This window comes from Bos taurus, chromosome 8 (genome assembly GCF_002263795.3).
Source record: "Bos taurus isolate L1 Dominette 01449 registration number 42190680 breed Hereford chromosome 8, ARS-UCD2.0, whole genome shotgun sequence".
Lineage (NCBI taxonomy): Eukaryota > Metazoa > Chordata > Mammalia > Artiodactyla > Bovidae > Bos > Bos taurus.
In genome coordinates this window covers 62,271,392-62,291,244 of record NC_037335.1, presented here as the reverse complement: position 1 = coordinate 62,291,244, position 19,853 = coordinate 62,271,392, and the positions used below count along the sequence as shown (strand labels likewise).

General features: G+C 42.9%; 1 long non-coding RNA gene across 1 annotated transcript; it reads left to right on the top strand.

Annotated features, from left to right (window-relative positions):
• The first annotated feature begins 1,855 nt into the window (after window positions 1-1,855).
• On the top strand, window positions 1,856-19,417 carry LOC104969379 (uncharacterized). The gene is made up of 4 exons (XR_001500857.3): window positions 1,856-1,956; window positions 2,563-2,644; window positions 7,925-7,988; window positions 19,001-19,417. It is a non-coding gene; the product is annotated as an uncharacterized lncRNA (long non-coding RNA).
• The last annotated feature ends 436 nt before the right edge of the window (window positions 19,418-19,853 follow it).

The window sequence follows — 19,853 nt, the reverse complement described above, 5'->3', positions numbered from 1 at the left end:
TGGATTCTTTACCTCTCAGCCACCTGGGAAGCCCATTCCTTCCTTACCTGACCCCTGTTTTCTGTTAACAGGCAAAGGGGCTGAGGATGCCTGATCTCATTTATCATAGAAAACAATGTCTCTGAACCATCTCACCTGTGCTAAAAGTTTTAACTTTTTGCTTTCAAACCAGTCCTCTCTCCTAAGCTCTAGACCTGCTCGGCCTTTGCCTGCCAATATGCCTATGGTGATTCCACATGCACCACAAAATCAATATGTCCCATGTCCCCCCAATTTGTCCCTCTACTGAGCTCCTACTTCATCCCAGGTCCCTTACTTAGGAAACCTGGGGTTATTGTGGACCTTCCTGACTTTTCAAAAACTGAGCTGACTCCTGAGAATAGAAAGTAAAGTAATGAATGATTCCTGAGCTTATTATTTTTACATCAGTAATAAATTCAATTTTGCAAGCTTACAATAATAATTTGAAAGAGACGCATGCAGAATTGATCTGAAAATGCAGCTTTCAGCAAAGTACACAAATACTTGCTGAAATAGCCAGATTATAAATTCCATACACATCGCAGTGTTATTCCAGGAGCAGCATCCCCTCCCCATCAGGTTGGACTTGCTGACAGTCCACCTGGATCATACTTTCCTGCCTAGGAGGGGTGGGATCTGTTTCAAGGGCTGCAGAGGGGCTAGTGAGTACCTGAGGGTCACAAGACTCAGCTTCTTCTTTCTCCATCTGCGATGGTGTTGAGGTGTTGGATTAGAACATCAGAATGAAGATCCTCAGGCTTCACTGGTTCAGTAGATGGGATGCTAGAACATGCATTTTCAGTAAACTTCTCAAGTGATCCTGATACAGTTGGTTTACCAGCACCATATTGAACATTACCTGACTGATCTTCAAAAGCAAGGATATCATCTCAAGGGGGCCTCTGGGACTGACCCCTGTAAAGCTGTGACAGATGCCCCCCCATCCAATGCCCAGAATGGGAGCTGGTTTTTCTGTGTGACTGGATCCACTTCAAACCACATCTATGTTCCATCCCAACATGCCTTCCTCCTGAGAATGGGGCCAGCCATGCTCTGAACCAGAATAAGGAATAAACCAGCTCTCTGGGCAGTAATTTATAAGGGGCACTAAAAAATTCCTGGTAGTATAAGTAAACTTATTCCCCAGACTGTTCCTCAAGATAGAACCATGCATGCCTGGAAAGTATTCCCCTGACAACTTGATTGGTCTGGCTCTAGATGCTACTCTGCCTTCTCTGGAGGTGATATAAGTATCAGGGCTCCTACCGGCAAGCAGAAGAAACAGTCTCTAGCTGGGATGACACAGTTGTGTTGCTCTCCATTCTCCCCCTCCCTAGTTGACTCCTAACTGTCCACAACCAATCATTTCTCAGGCAAAATTACTGAGACCCAGAGAGAGTCATAGATAGAGAAAACCAGAGACTGCAGGAACCCAGGCAGGAGCAGGCAGCATCCCTTTTCCAAGATGGGGTTTGGGACCAGCTTGCATTTGAAAGGGGCTAAATCAGTCAACTTTTGCCAACAGCTCTGAAATGTCATTGACTCACAATAAATATTTATTTCCAGCTCACATACAGATCCACTGTGGGTCAGCTCTGGCTCTTTTCCATTCCATTCTCATTTTAAGATCCGTACTAGATGAGAACACCTTACTTTAGTCCCATGGAAGAAGGGAAAGAACAATAACAGAAGTATCTGACAGCTCTTAAAGCTGCTACTTAGAACTGGCATATGGCATTTCCCCTCAGTTTCAGTGGCCAAAGCAAGTCACGTGGCCAAATCCGATCTCAGTGAGGTGGGGCAATCATGATCTCACAAGGAGGGCAGTAAACAAGGGAAACAGTTACACAATTTGCCACAGAGCCATCCCATCAGAAGCCGCAGCAGCAGTCCCCAGGCTGGGTCTCCTGCTCCTCTGACCTACACATCCTCCAGGTTTGTCCCGTTTCTCTCGCTCCTTATAAACTTTTCCTAGGGTTTGGCTCAGCGGTCCTAGTCCCATTTTATAGATGTGGAGACTGAGGCCCACAAAGGAGCCTCAGATCACCAACTCCTCCCTAATGCCTTTTCCTAGACAAGGGGCTCCCTGCCTACCCCATCCTCACTCTTGCCTACCCTGAGTCTCCAGAAATACCTGCTCTCTTTGGAACACTGGTGTATGCCTGCTATCAATCTATGTGATGCTCGCTTAGTCTCTCTATGAGGTCAGTAACTGATAAGGCAGAGCTGGAACGGGAGCTCTCCAAACTCCAGTGTTGAGCAGCAAACCAGTTTTGCCCGGCTCCGAAGCTCGTGTCCTGCCACTGCCCTCATGTGACCTCAATCCCTTCCTCCTCAGCCCCAGCCCACATTCACGCCACCTGGGGTGTTGTCCCAGGTCAGGATGTCACAACCATGGGACTCTTCCCTTCTCACCAGCCTGAACTAATCTTTAGTTCAGACCCATAAAGCTGGCCCTTCGGCTCCCATTGCCAAGCATAGAGATGAGGATAAATGCGGCTGTCAGCGGCTTCCTGCCTCTTTGTTTTTTAATTTACTTAGAGTTGGGCAGGAGAGATGGCAGGAGAGGAAGCAGATGGCTCAGTGTGACAGATGGGCTCCTATCCAGTGACACAAGGACAAGGTGAGAGAAAGCATGATCAAGAGAAAACACAGGCTCTGCATGAGAGCACGTGTTCACGGCTCCTGTGCCAGGATGCCAGTGCTCCGGCCAGCTCGCTGGGCTCAGGGTGTTGGGCTGGGGCTCCAGGCGGCCCAGCCCCACAGTGTCACCTGACAGTGAGGACCCTGGGGCCCAGAGATGGTCTCCAGGTGATGCGCTCAAAGGGCACCTGACTGCATGCGGTGAATGTGTGCATTCACCCATCATGTACGCATGATGGGTGATGCCTGTGGCCTGGCTCCCAGGCTTTTCCCCTCTGCCCCAGTCTCACCACACGTTCTTACAGAAGTCTACCTTCAGCCCTGGCTTGCCTATGCTAACAATTCTCCAGGCAGGCTTTCAAAAGAGTGTTTCATGCCTAGAACATCCCAAGGTCCCCAGCACCTGAATGACAGTGCTAGGGCTCCAGTCCAGGACTGGGGGTTTGGGAAGGGCAGCTCCCCTCCATCTCTGTCCCTGCACCCTGAGGAGGTGCACAGGTAGAAGAAAGAGACAACAGGGGGTCTTTCTGGTGGCAGAGGTTTTAGATCTCGCAGCACCCCACCCTGGTTATGTCACGGATGGAAAACAGTACTGAGTACATGGGCGGCTACTCAAAGGGGAGGGGAGCATATGATAAAATACCCTTCTGTTCTCCTGGGTAAACTGGAGAGATTCAGGCAGGACAGGTGGCTGCAGCAGAACTGGGGAGCAGGGGCTACCCCAGATTGTGGAGCTCAGCACAACAGTGAGAATTTGGAGCTCCCAGGACAATCAGGAGGAAGGGGAGAATAAAGGACACGTACTGAGGAGTTGAAGCCCAGAGCCTGCACTAGCAAAATGCAAGCTTTTTTTTCTCTTCTAGGGAAGTCTGATTTTGCAACACTTGTGGAAAGGGTTGCATCTCATTAACAGCACAGGAAAGAAACAACATAGGAGAAAGAAAAGGATGATCCAGAAATCAGATTAACTCAGAGCTAAAGGTGACCATGGTTAAAGAAGTCCCCTCAGAATTTAGAGAAATCTCAGGGACCGTTGGATCCTCCTCAGAATTAGGGATTGGGGGTTTGAATTGATTGTAACGTAAAAGGCTGTATTGGAAGCACAGAATTATGAAGTTCATTTTGTAAGAGAGAGAGAAAGGTGGAGATGGGGAAACTGCTTTCTCCAGGAGCACTGGAGGCGAGTGGGGAGGATCTGAGGATGAGCACGTGTGGGTCATAGGACCAGCCCACACCCCAGCCCTTTCCATCTATACCATGTGTAATCCTCATGGGAACCTTGGGGCCTGGTGGCTATTCTCACTCTCATTCTACATATGAGGAAAGGGACTCAGCAACCAAGAGACTTGCCCACAGCCACCCAGGGTGTAAGAGGAGGATCCAGGATTCAAACTCAGGTCTAGCCCATCCTAAAAGTCAGCTGTTTCTTCTCCTGGAAACCAGGTTCCTCCTGGACATGATATTCTTAAAGGTAGAATGAGGAATTTCTCCTCACTGACCCTGTAGTTTTCTTCAGCTGCCCCACATGAGCCACGTGATGTACTTGTCATTTCTGGAGCCCCTACGGCAGGGCTTCAGAGGGTGAAACATAGAGGCACTGCCCACCCGGACCAGCAGCCAAGACCTTAAGCCGAGGGCCCTGGAGGTGTAAGCACTTCCCATCCTGACGTGCCCAAGCTCCCTTTCACAAAGCAGCCCAGAAGAAGGGCCATCCTCACAGTCTGAGAAATGAGGGAGAAGGTGGGGGACAGGGATTCTCTCAAACCATATAGGTTCCTGAAGAATAAAGACTTCTGTATCTATTTCCTGAGGGTGCTAAAACCAGGCTCTGCAATCAGACCAGAGGAGTCCAGAGGTGAGCAAGGCAGGAACCCTGACCTCCAGCCTGAAATCTCCTCTCAGTCAGGATCTTGGCAGCAAGATCCCTAAATCCCTTCACTGAAGAGACTCTGGCAAAGAGATCATGTGCAGGGATGTGAATAGGATGGTGAAGGACCCAGAGACTCATGACAGTAGGAGTCATTCCACCCCAAGGCCTGGAGGGGTAGAGGGGAGAAATGATGTTTGCAGAGTCTCGTAAGAGCTGAAGCTGAAGCTACCTGCTGGAAGCAGTCATGGAGGGACCCAGACCCTGCCACAGAGATGATGCCAGAGCAGGACAGGAATGGGCAAGAAATACCTAACCTCTCCTGTCTTCCACCCTCCCATCTCCTGTGCTGCCTCCCTAGACTGAATCTAACCAGATGCTGAGGGCAAAGGAGACAGTACATTCCATGGAGGTCAGAGGCTGGAAATGAAGGGGAATTGCAATGGAGAAGAAACATCAGATTTCTCCCACAAAACCCTCCTGATCAGAGCTTGACAAACCCCTTCTTATTTATAGCTTGGAGGTGGAAATGAGAACCTGAAAGTCAGAAGCAGGCACACTTGCTTCACTGCCTCATGCTTCTAGAAAGTTGTTGACTCTCACACTGACCCGGAGCCCCTTGGGCCCCCTTATCTCCAACAAATGTGAAGATCATTGTTTAGGTTGGAGACTACGTTCTCCATCCCCTCCAGCTCGGCAAGCTTATCCTGGGTAGCACCAGGGTCTGCCTTGACACTAGACGTTCCCTTCATAAGTGTTCTGAGGACTTGAAAGAGAGTCAGCAGAAAGAGCTGTCTTCATGGATTTTCATTACACTGAAAATAACACGAGTCTCCAATTAAACACAGACCTTTTCCCTTCCCGTTGAATTTTCTCCTCTCCCCTAAGTCCTGCTGTAGTCTGGGACCAGCCACTAGAATTCAAAATCATCCCTAGAGAGAACTAACTTGGAAGCTCTAAGTTACTGGAAGAGGCACAGGTGATTCTTGAAGCAATGGTCTCAGTGACTTTGAAAGAAGAGGATACACACGAACCAGAGACCTGCCTGTCACCCTCCATGAGACAATGCTGCAAAGATTTGCTGATTTCAGTAGATTAGCAAAGCCACATTGCTATCAGCCAGTTTGTCTGTACTCAGCACAGATTCATCAAACCCAATATTATTGTAATTTTTATATCCTACAATTTGCATGTTCCATTCCCCTGGTCAATGACTTCACATCACACTTGCTCACCTCCAAGTCCCTCAAATTCTTTACATCCCTCTCAAGAGGCATCACCATCATTCATTCATTTATTCAAGACATAATTTGAAACCTACTTTGTGAGTATATTTATGACCAGACACTGGAGCTACAGCGGTAATAGAGACAGACTTGACCCCTGTCCCTGGGGATGTTTTCTTCATTATGCAGGCTCTTCCATCCTTGACCTCTCCCTGAGCACTGGCTCTGATGATCATATCACATTTGACCTTCAGTGATGATCTCCCCAGTCTGTGTCTAGTCCCTCCCTCCAAATCATGAGCTTCTAAAGAGACTGCACCTTCCTGTTTTAACCAGCATAGCACCAAACATATGTGAGATTGGAATCCAATCACTATCTTTCAAGCAGCTGAAGTCAGTCACTTAACCTTGGTCTTATATGTATAATGGGAGACAGTACCTCAAGGTTTCCTGAGTTGATGAATGTGAAAGCACTTTTCAAACCGCAAAACTCTAAGAACTGTAGCCCGACCACTCAAAACAGTTAACAGAAAAGGAATTTCGTCCAGCCCTTTTGCAGATCAGGGTTGCAATGTGCTCCTGGGTGTATCTTAGCCATTTGAGAGACAAAGCAAGTGCTGTCGAATCTGCCACCCACACCCCCTCTCCCTGCAGTTAAAAGGCGGGTCAATTACCATTGGCTTATTTGTAATCATTATAGTTGTCTCGAGTTTTCTCTGCTGATTGCTTGGGTTAAGAAGCCCCTAATCAGTGGAAGAGGTGTGGGGGCTTGAGAGTGCCTTTTGTCTGCGGCCCCCATCCAGTCTTGCCTGGAAGCTGGGGGGAAGGGGGATGACAGGAAAGGGGTGCCCGTGGCACCCTTTCTGTCCTTGGTATGGTATCCAGAGACTTTGTGGAGCCTGGGAGGTTTTTCTGGGCTGACCTCTGAAAGAAGAGCTAGGGAGATAATCCCATTACAGAAAGGGACCCTGGAAATTTTGATTAATGTTGATGCATATCGTCAGTATTTCACCTTCACCAAGGCAGGTTTTTCTCACTTTTTTGACATGAAAACAGACAGGTGGAGTCGTTTTGATTTGGGCTGCCTCGTTTCTTCCCCAGGGAAGCTGCCTCCTCTGGCTTGCATGATAATTGAATTTCACGGATGGAATCTTCCACATACTTCTCAATTAGGGATGTGTACAGGCAGTGAGATTTTTCAGGTGTTGATCTGTGATTGTCACCCCTCCTTTTTTTTTTTACCTTTAAATTAATCTTCTTAATTTCTGCCAGCTGTAAATCCAGTTTTGCTAAATAGCATTATTCTGACTTAAATGATCTAATCTTTGTCGTAAACTGGGTACAGCTGAAAGTCGTGTATGTGGGAGGCTTCCTCATTAATCACAGCTGACAAGGAGTCAGAAATTAAGAAACAAAATTGTCTCTGAAGGCAAAATGGGGAAGGATTGGGAAAAGCAGCCAACTTGGGGTGATGACTGAGTTGGGAGGGCAGGGGTGAGTCCCTGATCCAATTGCATGGCCCTGGTTAAGTCTTTGTTCTCTTGGGGCTTCAGTTTCTACCTCTGGGGGGAAAAATGCAGGTGGGGATGAGACAGGGGCATCAGATCAGCTCAGTCCTCCTGGACCTTTTCAGCCGCGACGTTCTCTGAATCTATACGTGGGAAATGTCACCAAAGTGACATCTCGGTATTTAAATGCACAGCTGTTGTTGACTCTCAAGACTATCTAGAGGACCAGCAGTCTCACTACCTCACCACAGCATTCTTCAAAATGAGGTAGGCAAGATGATTCTAGGTAGAAAAGGGACACAGACTTGAGTGCCCCAGGAGTTCTGCGTCCCTCTGGAGTCTTCCATCCCCCCTGAGCAGAACTGTCTGTCTGGCACAACACATCTTAAATGCCTCCCTAATGCTGGTACCCCTCCCAGGTTATCTGAGAAGGAGCATTCTCAGACCCAGATCCTCTCTCAGGCGGCAGATCCAGTTAGAATCCAACACTTGTTTGGTGGCAGTGTGTGTGGTTTGTTTTTAATCCATGTAGGGTAGAAATCATTTCCTTTTAAGACATATTTACTAGGGAGCTGATTTTGAAGAATATTAAGTTAATGCAGAAGTTGTGTGGCTATGGCAAAAAATTAAAAGTAGCATGTAAATGTCTGCTTTTGCAGTCTCTGGAGAAGTATTTAGACTCTCAGCAGTGAACCAGGCACTCTTCAGGCCCTGGGAAGACAGGTGAGTGACACCTCTAGGCCCTTAACCTCCCTCCCAACCCCCCACGCCATATCTTGAGTGTCCAGGTTATGTTTCCGTTCCTTGCACAGCCCTCCATCCAGGCACTAATCCCGGAAACCGGCAACTTCATAGCCCTTGGATACCCAGGCTGTCACCACTCTGCCTGCCTGTTTGGGTGACCAACCACCCTGGGGGAGTTTCTGGAATGTAGGGCTTTCAGTTTTAAAACCAGGACAGTCCCAAGCAAGCAGAGACAAGCTGGCCCTCTGACCAGTGTTCCCAATCCTAAAGCAATGCTTCCCTCCACCTTCTCTGTCCTCCACCCAGTGGCTGCAGCTGCAGGTGAATCAGCCTCCCTTCCCCAGTCCCCTAGACTGGCAGTCATCCAAATTCTGGTCTCTGCTTAGCACTGCCTGTCAGTCTTGTGTAACCCTCCCCCACACTCTCGAGAGCTGTTTCACACTTCTCCTGCCCTCCCCAACACTCTCCACCGCCAAGTTTTCTCCACTGAGATGAGACCATGGAGAGCAGGAGCACCAACGACCACTCCTTGCCTCCCATGGTACATGCATGCAGTCCCTCCTCCTCGCTCTGTCCTTCTGTCCTCCTTGCTCTCTCCTGTATCTGCAGTCACTTCCCTCCTGCGGGAACCTTCTCCTCAACTTGATAACACTCCTCTCAGTACCCTTGCACACCCTCTACCACGCCCTCTTCTCCTCCTGTTCCTATCAAATAGCTCTCAGGAGCTCTCTCTACTTCCCTGTCTCACCCTTTCTCATCATCCATCACATAGTTATTGAATAGAGGGCAACAATTATTTGTTTAGTCCTAATTCAGTGGGTTTGTATCAACGAGGAATCAACCCAGTTGATAATCCTAAATCTCACAGATTCTAAGAAATTTCCCCATAACACACTAAGAATTGGTAGAGCTATAGGATTCAAAATCACATTTTTCTTCTCTTCACTCACTCTTCCACTTCCGCACTTGGGCTTATACCTTCTCTAAAACAACTCTCTCCACACCTCAGATTCCCTGCTAATGGCCAATTCCAGTGCCTTTGTTTTGAGTGTTTTATAGATACCAGCTCATTTGAGCCAAACTACATATGTGTTGTTACAGTAAAATGATACATCAACCTAGTAAGATAGGTAATCTTTCATCCCCATTTTAGAGCTGAGGAAATAATAACAGAGAGGTTAACAAACTTGTCCGACACCACACAGCTACATGTACCAGAGCAGATGATTCAGAAGTCTGTGCCCCTCACACTCTCCTCTGGCACTTCCCCGTTGCCTTCACTTCTGCTGTCCATTTTCTTCCTCCTAATCTTTGTCCCCAGCACCTGGGATAGGATCTGACACCCAGAGGGTGCTCAACAAATCCTTGTGGGCTGAACTAAGTGAACATCTGCAGCACACTCAGGGAAGTCACCATCCAGAGGTGGAAGACCACAGCAGTCACCAAGGTGTTGGAAAGTAAGCAGCACAGGCTCCGAGGACTCTGACACCAGTGATGAGAAATAACAGTAATGGTCATGACGACAGTGCCCACTATTTGTTGAAGTCTAATATACACCAAGAGATATACGAAATAGTTTTTCTGTTAGCTCATCCAGTTCGAAACAACTCTTCAAGATAAGTATTATTCTTAAGCTCATTTTACAGATCAGGAAAAGAAAGTTCAGAGAGGTCCCCAGGGTAAAAAGCATATGTGGGGGACCCTCAGACAGACAGTGCAGTGGCTAGGAAGGCTTCCCAGAGGAGCTGCCTCCTGAGTAGGGTTTTGAAACACAAGTAGGAATTAGTCTACTGAAGAAGAGCACAAGGGTATTCCAGGTAGGGAAGTGTCTGCAAGAGCTCAAGGTCATAAATGCATGTACCCATTAGGGAACCTCAGATAGCTGGGTTGGCTGGAGGTCAGAGAATGAGACGGGGAGTAGGAGAGGTGAGGCTTTCACAGGAGGCAGTGAGAAGAAGAGGGGAACCTAGCAGGTCACAGGAATTCCTTTCAGCCTTGATGGGGCCTCTGTAGTCTACACAGAACTGCAAAACTGTGATCATAGGCCTCCTGCCCACATCATCAGTAGACCTAGGGCAGGACTCAGGAATTTTGTGTGTGTGAGTGTATGCCTATCTTACTAATGCTCAAATATACTCAAACAGTTTTATTAAATATAATTGGCATACAATAAACTGTACATATTTTAAGTATAAATTTGATAAGTCTAAGATCCACAACACACATGAAGCTGCCACAGTCAAGAGAGAGAGTACATTCATTGTTCACAAAGGTTTCCTCATTCTTCAAAATCCCTCCCTCCCAACCCCATCCTCACTGATTTGCTATCTGTCATTATAGACTAGCTTGCATTTTTTTAAGATTTTATAAATGGCATATAATAAATATACTTTTTTGTTTGGCTTCTTTCACTAAGCATAATTATTCTAAGATTCATTTTGAGATAGATACATGTGTTTGTAGAAATAATTCATTCCCTTTTATTTCAGAATAGTGTTCCATTGTGTGACGGTACCATATTTTATTTAACCATTTACGAGTTGACGGATAAATAACATTGCTGTGAATATTTGCGTTCAAGTCTTAATAGGCGTGTGCTTTCATTTGTATTGGGTAGCTACCTAGGAGTAGGATGGCTGGATCATATGGTAGATATAAGTTTAACTTTTTAAGAAATGCCAAATTGGGCTTCCCTGATGACTGATTAGTAAAGAATCTGCCTGCCAGTGCAGGAGACATGGGTTGGATTCCTGATCTGGGAAGATCCCACTAGCTTCAGCGCAGCTAAGCCAGTAAACACAGCTATTGAGCCTGTGCTCTAGAGCCTTGGAGCCACAGCTACTGAAGCCCACATGCCCTAGAGGCTGTGCTCCACAAGAGAAGTCACTGCAGTGAGAAGCCTGCACACAGCAATTAGAGAGTAGCACCCCCTCGCCACAATTAGACAAAAGCCTGAGCAGCAATGAAAACCCAGCACAGCCAAAAATAAATAGTTTTTAAAAAACGAGAAGAAATGCCAAATTATTTTCCAAAATAGTAGTACCATTTTATATTCAAGCCAGAGGGTATTATATTCAACACCAATGAGTAATATCTCATTGTAGTTTTTAATTTGTATCTCCTTGATAAGCACTAATGATGAACATCTTTTTATGTTTTTATTTGCCACCCCTATATCTTCTTTCATTGAGCATTTGTTCAACTCTTTTGTCCATTTTTAAGTTGGATTCCTAATTTTCATATTACTGAGTTTTGAGGGTTCTACATTCTGGATATAGGTTCTTTGTCAGATATGAATTACAAATATTTTTTCTAGTCTATTGTTTACCTTTTTGTTCTCATAACAATAACTTGATCAAGTCCTATTTATCAAATTTGCTTCTGTGAATTGTGCTTTTGGTGACATATTTAAGAAATATTTGCCTAATCCAAGGTCATAAAGATTTTGTCTTATGCCTCCTTCTAAAAAAATTATAGTTTTAGAGTTTACGCTTAGTTCTATGATCCACCAAATTAATTTTTGTATATAGTATAAAATATAAATCCATCTTTGGGGTTTTGGTCTTGTTTTAAAAAAAAAAATGGATATCCAGTTTTTCTAGCCTTTGTTAAATTTACCATTTCTCCACAGCATTTCCTTTGTACCCTTGTCAAAAATCAGCTGTCAGTATACTTATATTTCTGGACTGTATTCTGATTCTTTATTCTGTCTCATTTATCTATTTGATGCCAAAATCATGATTTTTATTACTATATGTTTATAAGTCTTGCTTTCATGTAGAGTGAGCCCTCCAGTTTTGTCCTTCTTTTTCAAAAATTATGTTAGCTATTATAGACTCTGTGCATTTTAGTATGAATATTAGAATCAACATATCAATTTCTGCCAAAAAGTCCTGTTAGGAATTTGATTGGGGGTATGTTGCATTTATAGACCACAATTTGGAGAGAACTGATTTCTGAACAAAATTGGTTCTTCCAACTTCTTTTCTTTTTTAGGTTTTCTTTAATTTCTCTCAGTGATATTTTATAGTTTCCAGGGTACAAGTCTTTCACAACTTTCCTCAGACTTATTCCTAAGTATTTTATATCTTTTTATACTACAATTAAGTGGTAAGTTTAAAATTTTCTTTTTCCAACTGTTTGTTGCTCATGCATATTATAGAACACGTTGTTGTTCAGTCTCTAAGCTATGTCCAACTCTTTGCAACCCCATGGACTGCAGCAATCCAAGCTTCCTTGCTCTTCACTATCTCCCTCGATTTGCTCAGACTCATGTCCATTGAGTCGGTGATGCCATCCAACCATCTCATCTTCCATTTCCTCCTTCTCCTCCTACCCTGAATTTTTCCCAGTATCGGGATCTTTTCCAACAAGTCAACTCTTCAGGTGGCCAAAGTATTGGAACTTCAGCTTCAGCATCCATCCTTCCAGTGAACATTCAGGATTGATTTTCTTTAGGATTGACTGGTTTGATCTTGCTATCCAAGGGACTCTCAAGAGACTTGTCTAGCACCACGGTTTAAAAGCCTAAATTTTTTGGTGCTCAGACTTCTTTATGGTCCAACTCTCACACCTGAACATGACTACTGGAAAAAGCTACTGTATAGCTTTGACTGTATAGACCTTTGTTGGCAAAGTGATGTTTCTGCTTTTAATACGCTGTCTAGGTTTATCATAGTTTTTCTTCCAAGGAGCAAGCATCTTTTAATTTTATAAATTGATCCATTATCCTGCAACTTTGCTAAATTAATTTATTACTACTAGTAGCTTTTTTGTAGATTCCAATAGATTTTCTGTATAGATGATTACATTATGTGTGAACAGTTTTACATTCCCAGTCTGGATGTTTCATTTCTTTTCTTTGCCTGATTGCACTGGCTAAAACTCCAGTACAATGTTTAACAGAAGTGGCAAGAAAGGATATCTCTGTCTTATTCCTGATCTTAGTGAGAAAGCATTGTCTTTCACGATTAAGTACAATGTTAAAAATCTATTGAGATTTTATAAATGTCCTTCATCAGGGTAAGCAAGTCCTTTCATTACTTGTTTGCTGACAGTTTTTTTTTTTTTTTATCAAGAATGGATGTTAGACTTAGTCAAATTCATTTTCAGTATTTATGAGATAATAATGTTTTTCTTTTTCAGTTTGTTAATATGGTGAATCACATTGATTAACTTTTAAAAATTAAACCAACCATGAATTTCTGGGGGAAAGCTTATTTGGTCCTAACAGATTATCCTTTTAATCTATTGTTGGATTCAGTCTGTGTTCATAGGGAATTATTGAACTGTTTTTCTCTTTTTTATAATGCCTTTGTCAGTTTTTGGCATCAGAGTAAAGCTGGTTTCATGGAATGAATTGGAAAATTTTTCGTCCCCTTTTTCCCCTACTCTTAAAACTTTTTGGAAGAATTTGTGTTAAATTGTTATTTTGTCTTTCATGAATGTTTTGTAGAATTCACCAGCGTAAGAAAGTTTTTATAACTTGTAAATTCGTCTAGTCAAGGCTATGGTTTTTCCTGTGGTCATGAATGGATGTGAGAGTTGGACTGTGAAGAAGGCTGAGCGCCAAAGAATTGATGCTTTTGAACTGTGGTGTTGGAGAAGACTCTTGAGAGTCCCTTGGACTGCAAGGAGATCCAACCAGTCCATTCTGAAGGAGATCAGCCCTGGGATTTCTTTGGAAGGACTGATGCTAAAGCTGAAACTCCAGTACTTTGGCCACCTCATGCGAAGAGTTGACTCATTGGAAAAGGCTCTGATGCTGGGAGGGATTGGGGGCAGGAGGAGAAGGGGATGACAGAGGATGAGATGGCTGGATGGCATCACTGACTCGATGGATGAGAATCTGAGTGAACTCCGGGAGTTGGTGATGGACAGGGAGGCCTGGCGTGCTGCAGTTCATGGGGTCGCAAAGAGTTGGACACGACTGAGCGACTGGACTGAACTGAACTGAACTGAAATTCAATTTCTTCAATAGACAGATGGTTTTTCAGGTTAACTATTTCTCCTTGAGTAAGCTCTGGCAATTTATGTCCTACAGGGAATTTGTCCAGTTCATCTAAATTGTTGGATGTATCAGCATAAAGTTGTTCAAAATGTTCTCTTATCCTTTTATTATCTGGAGAGTCTATAGTGATACCACCTATTATTCGTGATGTTAGAAGTATGTATCTTTGCTCTATTTTCCCTGGCCAGTCTAACTAGAGGTTTATCATTCTTATTGATCTTCTCAAAGAAACAGCTTTTAGTTTCATTGATTCTACATTCTACAATGTAGAATGCTTTTCTACGTTATGTGTTCTGGCCTGGAGAATTCCATGGGCTGTATAGTCCACGGGGCTGAAAAGAGTTGAACACGACTGAGTGACTTTCACTTTTCACTTTCTTTAGTTTATTTGGGTTTCATTTGCTCTCTTCTATTGCTGTTATTAGGAGGAGTATTCAATAAATGTCATTTGGATTAAGTTGCTTAATAGTGTTGCTCAAGTTTGTCTACATTCCCACTGATTTTCTGTCTACCCATTCTATCAGTTTTTGAGATTATTTAAATCTCCAATAATTTTTTATTTTTCTATTTCTCCTTTTAGTTCTATTACTTTTGCTTTATGTATTTTCAAGCTTTATTATTATTCACCTAACATTCAGGATTATATTATCTTGATTAATTGATTCTCTCTTATAATCATAAAATGACCTTCTTTATCTCCGGCAATATTTTTTGCCCTGAAATATACTTTGATATTAGTATAATCTCTCTAGCTTTCTTTTGACTAGCATTAGCATAGACTTTACCGCCCCCCCTATCCCCACCGCCCATCAATCTACTTTTAACCTATTTGTGTCTTTATATTTTCTAAAAAATATCTTTTTTGGACCACACCATGTGGCTTTTGGGATCCTCTAGTTCGCTGACCAGGGATCACAGCTGGGCCTTCACAGTGAGAGTGCAGGGTCCTAACCACAGGTGTTAGTTGCTCAGTAGTGTCCAACTTTTTGCAATCCCAGGGACTATAGCCCACCAGTTTCCTCTGTCCATGGGATTCTCCAGGCAAGAAAACTGGAGTGGGTTGCTATTTCCTTCTCCAGGGGATCTTCCCAACTGAGGGATCAAACTTGGGTCTCCTGCATTGAGTCATGTGAGATCTAGTTGCCTGACCAGGGATTGAACTTGGGATCCGTACATTGGGAACATGGAGTCTTAGCACTGGAAAGTCCCTAAACAGGCTTTCTAAATTGTCATGCTTAAGTTATGGTGTCTCAACCTCAGCACTGTTGATGTTTGGAGCCAGATCACTTCTTTGCTGTGGAGGCCATTCTGCACATTGAGGGATGTTGAGCAGCATCTCTGCCCTTCATTCACCAGGTCCAGTAGCATTCCTCCAACTAAAGACGTGTCTGAACATTGTGCAGTGACCCTGAGTGTTGAAATTGCTCTGTGTGATCAGCCCTATGATGGGGGCAGGCCCATTCCTTGTGCCTGCCCCCCAACCTTACCCCACCAGCCACACCATCTTTCTCTACTTCATTCATTGATCTCATTCATTCATTGTAAAATAAAAGACTAGAAGGCAGTTCTGTGGGACTGCTGCTCCTCAACCATGACTGAGCTGAGAATTAGCACAAATATTGCAAAAAATATCTAAACTAGGGTTGGCAAACTACAGTGAAAGTGAAAGTGTTAGTCTCTCAGTCAGTCAGTTCAGTTGCTCAGTCGTGTCCGACTCTTTGCGACCCCATGAACCGCAGCACGCCAGGCCTCCCTGTCCATCACCAACTCCTGGAGTTCACCCAAACTCATGTCCATTGAGTTGGTGATGCCATCCAGCCATTTCATCCTCTGTCGCCCTCTTCTCCTCCTGCCCTCAATCTTTTCCAGCACCAGGGTCTTTTCAAATGAGTCAGCCCTTCGCATCAGGTGGCCAAAGTATTAGAGTTTCAGCTTCAACATCAGTCTTTCCAATGAACACTCAGGACTGATCTCCTTTAGGATGGACTGGGTGGAACTCCTTGCAGTCCAAGGGACTCTCAAGAGTCTTCTCCAACACCACAGTTCAAAAGCATCAATTCTTCAGCACTCAGCTTTCTTTATAGTCCAACTCTCAACTCACATCCATACATGACTACTGGAAAAATCATAGCTTTAACTAGGTGGACCTTTGTCAGCAAAGTAATGTCTCTGCTTTTTAATATGCTGTCTAGGTTGGTCATAACTTTCCTTCCAAGGAGTAAGCGTCTTTTAATTTCATGGCTGCAATCACCATCTGCAGTGATTTAGGAGCCCCCCAAAATAAAGCCAGCCACTGTTTCCCCATCTATTTGCCATGAAATGATGGAACCAGATGCCATGATCTTAGTTTTCTGAATGTTGAGCTTTAAGCCAATTTTTTCACTCTCCTCTTTCACTTTCATCAAGAGGCTCTTTAGTTCTTCTTCACTTTCTGCCATAAGGGTGGTGTCATCTGCATATCATTAGTCCCTCAGTCATGTCCAACTCTTTGCTACCTCACGGACTGTAGCCCACCAGGATCCTCTGTCCACGGGATTCTCCAGGCGAGAATACTGGAGTGGGTAGCCATGGAATTCCCTAAAATGTTTTCCTCAAAGGCAACATATAGTTGGGGCTTGCTTTTTTATGCAACTTAGTAATCTCTTCCCTTTGGTTTAGGCATTTAGACCTATTATATTCATGTGCTTATTGATGTGGTCAGGTTTAAATCTATCATCTAGTTATTTTTCTGTTTTACTCAGCTATTCTTTATTCCCTTTTTCTTCCTTTCCTATCTCTTCTTCATTAATTATTTTATGATTCCATTTGTCACCTTTGTTGATTTATTAGCTATAACACTTTTTTGTCTTTTATTGTTTTAGTAGTTGCTTTAGGGTTTATAGAATACATCTTTAATTTATCACAGTTCCCTTCAAGTAATATATAATTTAATTTATAAGATTTTTACAATAGTATACATCCATTTCTCTACTGCCAACATTTGAGCTACTGTTTTATGCATTTTACATTTACATATATTATAAATCTCACATTACATTGTAGTTATTTTCATATTAACAGTAAAATATCATTAAGAAAATTTTAAATAATACAAATATATATTGCATATACTTACCATATAGTTACCATTTTGAACACTATTCATTACTCTCTGTGGATTCAAAATTCCATCTGGTGTCATTTTTCTTCTGTCTAATCAACTTCTTTTAGGAATTTTTTTTAGTGTGGGTGTACTAATGATTAATTCCCTCAGTATGTATATGCCTTAAAAAGTCTTTATTTTGCCAATGGTTTTAAATAATATTTTTGCTGACTATGAAATTCTGGGTTGACAGATTTTTTTTTTAATCATACAGAATCCAAAGACGCTGTTGCTTATACTGTTTCTGATAAGAAATCTGCTATTGTCCTCATCTGAGTTCTCTGTACATGTCTTTTTTCTCTTGTTGCTCTTTAAAGTTTCTCCTTATCAATGCTTTTGAGCAATTATGTCATGCTACGCTTTGATGTCATTTTCTTCATTTTTCTTATTCTTGGAGCTCATTGAGCTTCTTAATCTACACCTTTATATTCATCACTATTTGTAATCTAAGAACATACTCTGTATTTTTTTTTAATTTATCAACACTTGTTGATATTTTCTGATCCAGCATATGGTCTATCCTGATGAATGTTCCATGGGCACTTGACAAAAATAAGTATTCTACATTGTTGAATGTCAAAGTGCTTGATAATGTTGAGATCTTTTATATCCTATTATTGTTCTAGTAACTGTACCAATTTCAAGGAGAGTAAAAACTATGATTGTAGATTTATCTTTTTCTCCATCAATTTTTCCTTCATGTATTTTGAAGGTCTGTTTCTGCCCATATTCATAATTAATTTTTTTTGTCTTTCTGATGAACTGACCACCTTTTCTTTAGGAAGTTTACTTCTTTATCTCTGATTAAACCTCTTGCTTCGACATCTGTATTGTCTGATTTTAACATAGCTGCTCCAGCCTTCTTGTAATTAGTGCTTTTGTATAGTACATCTTTTTTATCCTTTTACTTTCAATCTTCCTCTCACTTGTAGACAGCAGTGTCCACAGAAAGCAGATACCTGTAAACAGCAGTTAATTAACCATTTTTCTTTTAACCAGTTTGAAAACCTGTGCCTTTAAGTGAAATATTTAGTTCTACATATAGTATTATTTTTTATATGGCCACCTTTACAATAGCCCCTGTATTGTTTACTTTCTTTTTGTACTATTTTATTTTACTGTTTTTTTTCTTTTATCTTCTTTGGAGTTAAAATATCTTTAGTATTCCATTTTAATTACTCTGTTGAATTTTTTCCTCTTTCCAACATTTTATTACGAAAAGTGTCAAACCTACCAAAAAGTCAAAAAAGTTCTTTAGGAAACACTGTATGTCTACCATCACCAGTTTCTATTCCTGTAGAAAGGAATAAAAAGACTTCGTTTGGTCAACCCACCTTCCATATCAGATGCCTTGTCTCTTGATTTAAATAGGGTAGAGGTAAACACATTGAAAGGGTTGCACTAATAAAAATGTAATTCTCAGAATTTGGGAAATGAGACTCCCATCCTTACATACATCTTATTACTGTGAGAGGGAACAGGACAATCTGGACTGTGTCCAGATTGGAAGACCAGGACAAGGCTGTGACTGGATGCTGAGTAATATGAGGGAGGAACTGGCCGTGCTATACCCAGGGAAGAACAGGGGGTTAAAGAAGAGACATTTATAGGTCATAGCCTTCCAGCCTCAGGTTAGAAGAGGAAGCTGTCTTTGGGACAGGAGTCAGGACTAGATAGATAGATGCTCCAGGGAACAAATGTAGCTTCAATAAAAGGAACAACTAACAAGAAAGGGTGCCAAAGATGGACAAGACTATCAAGAGATAGTGAGCTCCCTGACAATTGAGGTTTGCAAGCTTTCACTCATTCAACAATATTTATTGAACTTCTATATGGCAGATGCTGGCCTAGGCACTGCGGATCAAGTGGTGAATAAAGAAGACTGGCATCTTGTTCTCATGAGGTGGTAAATATTAAATGATCCCACAAATCTACAATTATAAATAGTGATTCATACAGGACATGTATTCTGGCAAAAACTGGAGAACAGGATTAAATGTCTTCTAACTCTGAGACTAATGGCATAAAAACTGGAAACTGTGAAAGTGATAGTTGCTCAGTTGTGTCCAACTCTTGGCGACCTGATGGAATGTAGCCCACCAGGCTCCTCTGTCCATGGGACTCACCAGGCAAGGATACTGGAGTGGGTAGCCATTCCCCTGTCCAGGGGGTCTTCTTGACCCAGGGATCGAATCCAGGTTTCCTATATTGCAGGTGGATTCTTTACTGTCTGAGCCATCAGGGAAACACCATAGAAACTGGAAGCCCTGTATAAATGATGGTTTCTATTATTATGTTATTATTAACATTATGATTATTATTTGTTCTATTCATTCATTTCACATTTCCTGAGCACCCACTATGAGCTATGCACAGATGTAGAGCTGCATGAGATGGGTCTTTGTCCTCTGAGTGGAAGAGCTGCCCTATTAACCAACCCGTCCAATACAAGGGGGAGTGCTGTGATTAGAAACCAGGATCCCAGGGAGGCACTGGCCACCCAGGAAGCAGTTGGGGGCAAGGTGGGGAGTCCTGGGGTTGGGGAAACAGTGACGGGGTGGGGGAACTTGTTGGAGTAAGTGGGAGTGAGTTGCACCTTGAAGGACAAGGAGAAAACTGCTGTGTGTTGATTCCCCTTGTTCCCCTCTGCAGACCTCAAGGCAACTTGACAAATGTGAGGCATCCCCTTCTG